Source organism: Penaeus vannamei, chromosome 28 (genome assembly GCF_042767895.1).
Source record: "Penaeus vannamei isolate JL-2024 chromosome 28, ASM4276789v1, whole genome shotgun sequence".
NCBI lineage: Eukaryota > Metazoa > Arthropoda > Malacostraca > Decapoda > Penaeidae > Penaeus > Penaeus vannamei.
This window is the reverse complement of record NC_091576.1, coordinates 30,042,776-30,050,275: the sequence shown is the minus strand read 5'-3', so window position 1 is coordinate 30,050,275 and position 7,500 is coordinate 30,042,776. Positions and strand designations below refer to the sequence as shown.

The window sequence follows — 7,500 nt, the reverse complement described above, 5'->3', positions numbered from 1 at the left end:
ACGGAACGGCTGTTTCAGGGGTGATTCAGGAAGAGTTCGCCCAGTACAATATGGTGAGGCAGAGAGAAAGAGAGGAGGGGGAGAGAAAAGAGAATAATTGATCTGAGAGAAGAGAGAAGGGCAAGGAAAAGAGGGGAGAGGGCGGAAAAAAGAGGGGTAGAAAGGGGAAAATAGCGCACTCACGGGAAAGGGAAAAGGGACGCGGAGGGGCGGTGTGGACGCAGAGACAGATAGAAAATATAATCATTTATCTATCTATTCTATCTTCCTCTCACTCTCTCTCGCAAGCACAGGCGCGCGTGTGCACACGCAGACACACACACACACACAGATAGATAGACAGACAGATAGATAGAGGGAGGGAGGGAGAGAGGGAGAAAGAAAGAGAGGGAGAGAGAGAGAGAGAGAGTGAGTACGAGAGAGAGAGAGAGAGAGAGAGAGAGAGAGAGTGAGTACGAGAGAGAGAGAGAGAGAGAGAGAGAGAGAGAGAGAGAGAGAGAGAGAGCACAAAGAGAGAGAGAGAGAGAAAGAAAGAGAGAGAGAGAAAGAAAAAGAGAGAGAGAGGAAGAGAGAAAGAAAAAGAGAGAGAGAGAGAGAGAGAGAGAGAGAGAGAGAAAGAAAAAAAGAAAGAAAGAAAAAGAGAGAGAGAAAGAAAAAGAGAGAGAGAGCGAGAAAGAGAGAGAGAGAGAGGAAGAGAGAAACAGCAATAAACACCGCAATAAATCGGCGCCCAGCACAGCCCGCCCGCCCATCGGCCGCGGCCCGCTATCCTCCCGCCCCGGACCGCACAGCCATATATAGAAAGCGCTGACACCGCCCGTCAGCCGTCACGTCAGGACCGGCAGCGGAGGGCGAGGTCACCGGAGCCGAGGAGCGAATCGCCGACGGGCCGAGGGTCGCGCCGCTTCGGCCTCCGTGCGGACCCTCTTCTCCTCGCCTCCTCCTCCTTTCTCGACCCCACTTCCCCCCTTATCCTTACCCCCCCCCCCCTCTCCCCTTGCCTAGCCCCTCAATCCTGTGACTCTCTCAGGCTTTGAGGCATACACGCATATTTACATCTATAGTAACACATTCATATATATATATATATATATATATATATATATATATATATATATATATATATATATATATATATATATATATACACACACATACATATACACTTTCTGACAATGATAATGATAATATTAATAACAAAAACAGCAATAAAAGTAATAAAAAGACAACAAAAAAAAGCTACCAACACAAATAGCAAAAGTAAAAAAAGGAAACATCTCCAAAAAAAGGGGAAAAAAATCTTTCCTTCCCCCCCACCCCCCCGCCCTTCCCCTAAAACCACGCGATCCCTTGCAAACACGAGACAACCTTCGGAATATCGACCTAAAAAGGGGGGCGTAAGGGACGTTATCTCCTGAGATGACCTTCCCCTTCCCCCCCTTCCTCCCCTCCCCCCCCATTCCCTTCCCTTCGACTCCCTCCCCCTTCGTGTCACATACACCCCCCTCTATCCCCTCATCCCTCCCCCTTCCCCCCTTCGACTCCTCCCCCCAACCCCCACCTTCCCTTCGACTCCCTCCCCTCCGTGTCACATTCACCCCCCTCTATCCCCTCATCCCTCCCCCTTCCCCCCTTCGACTCCCCCCATCCCCCCCCACACCCCTCCTGATGCTTGCTATGACACGCTCATGACCGCGTCAACATTTCCCTTCGAAGGCAGGGCGCTGCTCTGACAGTTTCGCCCCCACGGTTTCCCTCTCTCTCTCTTTCTTTCCTTCTTTCTTTCTTTCTTTCTCTCTCTCTCTCTATTTCTCTCTCTCTCTTCCTCTTTCCTTCTTTCTTTCTTTCTCTCTCTTTCTCACTTTCTTTCTCCCTATCTTTCTTGCATTCTCTCTTTTCTCTCTCTCTCTCTTTACATATGCATATATGTGCTAACGAAGCTTCTTCTTCTTCCTCTTCTTCTTTTTCCTCCTCCTCCTTCTCGTCCTTCACATCACCTTATTTGGCCTTTCTTTCCTCTTTCTCTAATTCTCCTTATCCGACTTTTTTCACCCTCAAAATCCATTTATCAAGAGCCTTAAGTGAGAATTCTGACTCCCTTCCCCCCTTCCACTTTCGTTTATTTCCTCCCGCCCTTCTTTTCTCTCTCTCTATTTCCCTTCTCCCTCCCTTTCTCTTTTCCCTTCAACTCGGTCTTGTTCTCTTGTCTCTTTTTCTCCTTTCTTCTATTCTCCTTTTCCTCTTCTTTCCTTCTTTTCTCTCCCACTTACCCTTTCTCTTGCTCCTCCCTTTCCTTTCATTTTCATTCTCATTTTCCTCTCCTTTCCATTCCTTTTCCTCCCCTTTCTTTCTTTCTTCTTTTTCCTTCCCTTCCTTTCCTTTATTTTCCCTCCCTTTCTTTCTTTCTTTCTTCCTTCCTATCCCATTCCCTTCCTTCTCATCAGCTTACCCCAGCCTTCTCTTCCTCTACCTCCTCCTCCCTCCTACCTTCCTCCTCCATTCCCCTTTTCCCCTCCTTCCCCCCTCCCACCCCTCCCCTCCCCTCCCCCCTCCTTCCTTCCGCACTCACTTCATTTAACGTTTCTTCCTTAATTTAGCCTTGTTTAGACCCCGCTGAAAGGCTGCCTTATAGACTACAGTAGTTGAAAGGGATTTTAACTAAGTTTCCCCTTCTTTCTTTCTCTCGTTTTCTTCGTTTTCGTTTTTTTTCTCTCCTCTTCGGTCAGAAGGATGAATGGAGAAGGTAAAGGAGGGGGGGGGGGATGGAGAGATAGAGATAATGGGGGTCGCGGTGATGATGATGACGGTGATGATGACGATGATAATGGTGATGATTGCAATAACAGTGCTGGCGATGAAGATGAAGATGACGATGATGATGATGATGACAATGATAATGATGCCCCAACTACCACCACCAACGGTAATAACGACGATGATAAACGACATAAACAACAACAACAATAACACACGTGATTGACGACGAAGATAATGAGGAGGAGGAGAGAGCAAACAATAAGAGAGAGACCAAGAAGAAGGAACTCCTTCGCCAAGCGTTTCTTGAACTTCCAAAGATAACTAACTTCAACCGTCAGTTCGATGCCCGAGGCCCTCCGGCTGGCGCGGGCCCGGTACTCTCTCTGCCTCTCTGGCTGTCTCTGCCTCTCTGTCTGTCTGGCTGTCTGTCTGTCTGTCTGGCTGTCTCTGTCTGGCTGGCTGTCTCTCTCTCTCTCTCTCTCTCTCTCTCTCTCTCTCTCTCTCTCTGTTTCCCCTCCCTCCTTTCCACTTCTCTCCCTCCATCTCTCTGTCATTCTCTCTCTCTCTCTCTCTCTCTCTCTCTCTCTCTCTCTCTTCCCCTCCCGCCTTCTCAACTTCCTTTCCTTTTTTCCATTTTCCCCTCATTCCTTCCCTCCATCCCTCTTCCCCTTTCTCTCGGGTTATTCCTTTGTCTCCTTCGAGGACAAGAGAACTTTCCCCTTTGCCATTTCAACAAAGACAACTTCCCCCTTCCCCCACCCTCCCTTCCTCCCCTCCACCCCCTCCTTCCTAACGGTTACTCCCTCCGCAAGCCTTCTCCCTCCCCTTCTTTCCTTCTATTATCTCTACTTTCCTCTACTCTTCCTTTCTCTCTCTCTCTCTCCTTTTCCCTCTCTGTATTTTTTTCTTTCTCCCTTCCCTTCCCCCCTCCCTCTCTCCTATTCCTCCCTCCCTTCCGTCTTCCCTCTCTCTCTCTCTTCCCTCTCCCCTTCTCCTATTCTCACCTTCCTTCTTCCTCCCCTTCTCCCTTCCCTCTCTCTCTCTTCCCTCTTCCCTTCTCCTATTCCCACCTTCCTTCTTCCTCTCCTTCTCCCTTCCCCTCTCTCTCTTCCCTCTCCCCTTCTCCTATTCCCACCTTCCTTCTTCCTCTCCTTCTCCCTTCCCCTCTCCTTTCCTTCCTTCCTTCCTTCCTCCTCTCCATCTCCATTTCCTCCCTTCCCCCCTTTTTTTCCTTCTTGCTTCACAGCCCCCTCCGCCATCGCCCTTAAAAAAAAAGTACCGCCAACTAATTATATCATAATTTGCCCAATTAATGAGCCGCTAAATGGCCAAATAATTAAAACTCATTTTCGGATTCCACTGGTCTTCAAAACGCTAATGAATAACTCGGTTTGTTCTCGATTCCGATTACGAGTTCCCTCCCTCCCTCCCTCCCTCCTTCCTCCCCTCCCTCCTTCCCTCCTTCCTCCCCTCCCTCCCTCCCTCCCACACCTCATCATCCTCCCTCCCTCCCTCCCACGCCTCATCCTCCTCCTTCCTTCCCTCCGTCCCTCCCTCTTTCCCTATCCTCCCTCCCTCCCACACCTCATCATCCTCCCTCCCTCCCTCCCTCCTTCCTCCCCTCCCTCCCTCCCTCCCTTACCCTAATCCACCCTCCTTCCCTCCGTCCCTCCCTCCCTCCCTCCCACACCTCATCATCCTCCCTCCCCCACCCTCCTTCCTCCCTCCCTCCCTCCCTCCCACACCTCATAATCCTCCCTCCTTCCCTCCGTCCCTCCCTCTCTCCCTATCCTCCCTCCCTCCCTTCCTCCCCTCCTCCCCTCCCTCCCTCCCTCCCTCCCTCCACATGTTCACAAGGATAAAACAGATTTGTAACTTTAGTCCCTGGAATAATAATATTTAAAGGAGAAAGATAATTTTTACGCAAAAAAAAGTAAAAAAAAAGGAGGGACGTTAATCAAAAAAGAAAAGAAAAAAGCCGCACCTTTTAAAATAAAGGAATATTAAATAAATAAAGTTATATAAAAAAATACAATAGCTTCCGTTTTCTCGTTTTTCATTCTCTTTCTGTGTCAGTCCCTGGCGCTATCCTCTCTCTTTTTTAAACATAAAAATAAAACTTTTCTTCATCTTTTTCCTCTGCTATCAAAGCTTAGTCTTTCTCTCTCTCTTTCTCTCTCTCTCTCTCTCTCTCTCTCTCTCTCTCTCTCTCTCTCACTCTCTCTCTCTCTCTCTCTCTCTCTCTCTCTCTCTCTCTCACTCTCACTCTCACTCTCACTCTCACTCTCACTCTCACTCTCACTCTCACTCTCACTCTCACTCTCACTCTCACTCTCACTCTCACTCTCTCTCTCTCTCTCTCTCTCTCTCTCTCTCTCTCTCTCTCTCTCTCTCTCTCCCCCTTTCCTTTTCCTCAGAATTCTCTGTCTCCCTAATTTCTTTCCTTTATGTATTTCTCCACCCTCTCTTTCCCCCCTTCCTACCAAAACTTTCTCCCTCTCTCTCTCTAGCCATTCAATCTCCCTTCCTTCCAGAAAATCTCCTCTCTTCTTTCCTCGTTCTTTTCCCATTTCTTTCTGTCTGTCTATGTATGTCTGTCTGCCTCCGGCTTCTTTCTCTCTTTTCTCCCTCCTCTCATCCTCCATCCCTCCCTCTCTCACCCTCCCACCCTCTCTTTCTCATCCTCCCTCACCCTCCTTCCCTCCCTCTCCCTCTCCCTCCCTTTCTTACCCTCCCACCCTCCCTATCCCTCTCTCCCTCCTTCTCTCAACCTCCCTCTTTCCCTCTCACCCAGCCTATCCCTTTCTCACCCTCCCTCTCTCAACCTCCCTATCCCTTTCTCCCTCCCTCCCTCTCTCAACCTCGCTCTCCCTCTTTCCCTCCCACCCTCTCTTCACCCTCCCTCTCCCTCCCTCCCTCCCTCTCTCAAACCAGCCATTTTCCCTCTCCTCCCTCCCTCCCTCTCCCTCTTCCCCCCTCCCTCTCCCTCCCTCCCTCCCTTCCTCTCTCAAACCAGCCATTTTCCCTCTCTCCCTCCCTCCCTCTCCCCTCTCTTCCCCCCCCCCTCCCTCTCCCTCCCTCCCTCCCTTCCTCTCTCAAACCAGCCATTTTCCTCTCTCCCTCCCTCTCCTCTCCCTCTTCCCTTCCCCCTCCCTCCTCCCTCCCTCCCTCCCTCCCTTCCTCTCTCAAACCAGCCATTTTCCCTCTCTCCCTCCCTCCCTCCCTCCCTTCCTCTCTCAAACCAGCCATTTTCCCTCTCTCCCCTCCCTCCCTCTCTCTCTCTCTCTCTTCCTCCCTCCCTCTCCCTCTTTCCCTCTCCCTCCCTCCCTCTCTCAAACCAGCCATTTCCCCTCTCTCCCTCCCTCCCTCTCTCCACCCTCCCTCTCCCTCTCTCCCTCTCTCAAACCAGCCATTTTCCCTCTCTCCCTCCCTCTCCCTCCCTCCCTCCCTCTCTCAAACCAGCCATTTTCCCTCTCTCCCTCCCTCCCTCCCTCTCTCAAACCAGCCATTTTCCCTCCCTCCCTCCCTCCCTCTCTCAAACCAGCCATTTTCCCTCATCAAATGCAAAGTTCCCTCTGGCCCGCTACTTAATTGAATGAATAACACACAGCCTAATCGCGGCACCAATATTTCACTCGGGGATGAAGGGAGATTCGGGGAGAATTGGTAGGTAGGTGGGTAGGTAGGTAGGTAGGTTGGTGGGTGGGTGGGTTTTGGGTGGGTAGGTAGGTAGGTAGGTAAGTAGGTAGGTAGGTGGGTTGGTGGGTGGGTTTTGGGTGGGTAGGTAGGTAGGTAGGTAAGTAGGTAGGTAGGTGGGTGGGTGGGTGGGTTTTGGGTGGGTGGGTAGGTGGGTAGGATGGGTGGGTGGGTGGGTGGGTGGGTGGGGGTGGGGTAGGTGGGTGGGTGGGTTTTGGGTGGGTAGGTAGGTAGGTAGGTAAGTAGGTAGGTAGGTTGGTGGGTGGGTGGGTTTGGTGGGTAGGTAGGTAGGTAGGTAAGTAGGTAGGTAGGTGGGTTGGTGGGTGGGTTTTGGGTGGATGGGTGGGTGGGTAGGATGGGTGGGTGGGTGGGTGGGTGGGTGGGTGGGGGGGTGGGTAGGTGGGTGGGTGGGTGGGTGAGTGGGTGGGTGGGGTGGGTGGGTGGGTGGGCGGGTAGGTAGGTGGGTAGGTGGGTAGGTGGGTGGGTAGGTGCGTAGGTGGGTGGGTAGGTGGGTGGGGGGGTGGGGGGGTGGGTGGATAGGTGGGTGGGTGGGTGGGTGGGTAGGTGGGTGGGTAGGTAGGTGGGTAGGTGGGTGGGTTGTTGGGTGGGTGGGTGGGTAGGTAGGTGGGTGGGTGGGTGGGTAGGAAGGTAGGTAGGTGAGTAGGTAGGTAGGTAGAAAGGCAGGCAGGCAGGTAGGTAGGCAGGCTGGTAGGTAGGTGGTAGGTGGAAGGTGGAAGGTGGTGTTGGTAGGTGGTGGTAGTGACAGTGGAAACAGTAATGGAGGTAGTGGTAAGTGGCAGGTGGCAGGTGGTGGGTGTTGGGTGATGGGTGCCAGGTGGTGGCTGGTAAGTGGTGGTGGCACGTGGCGTAGTAGTGCTTATGACTAATGACAATACTAATTAATAACATGAATGGTAAGGATGATAGTATTAGTGTCAATAATGAGAGTAATATAAGCAATCGTCAATAACAATGATGGTGATATCAACACCATCATAACATAAGAAATAACACCACTAACAATAACAATAACAAACCAACCTCACA

At 51.3% G+C, this 7,500-nt stretch overlaps 1 protein-coding gene across 4 annotated transcripts in view; it reads right to left on the bottom strand.

Moving 5' to 3' along the window:
* Positions 1-7,500, bottom strand: part of LOC113802627 (pleckstrin homology domain-containing family G member 5) — a 711,360-nt gene that overhangs the window by 172,230 nt on the left and 531,630 nt on the right. The gene's annotated exons all lie outside the window — the stretch shown is intronic.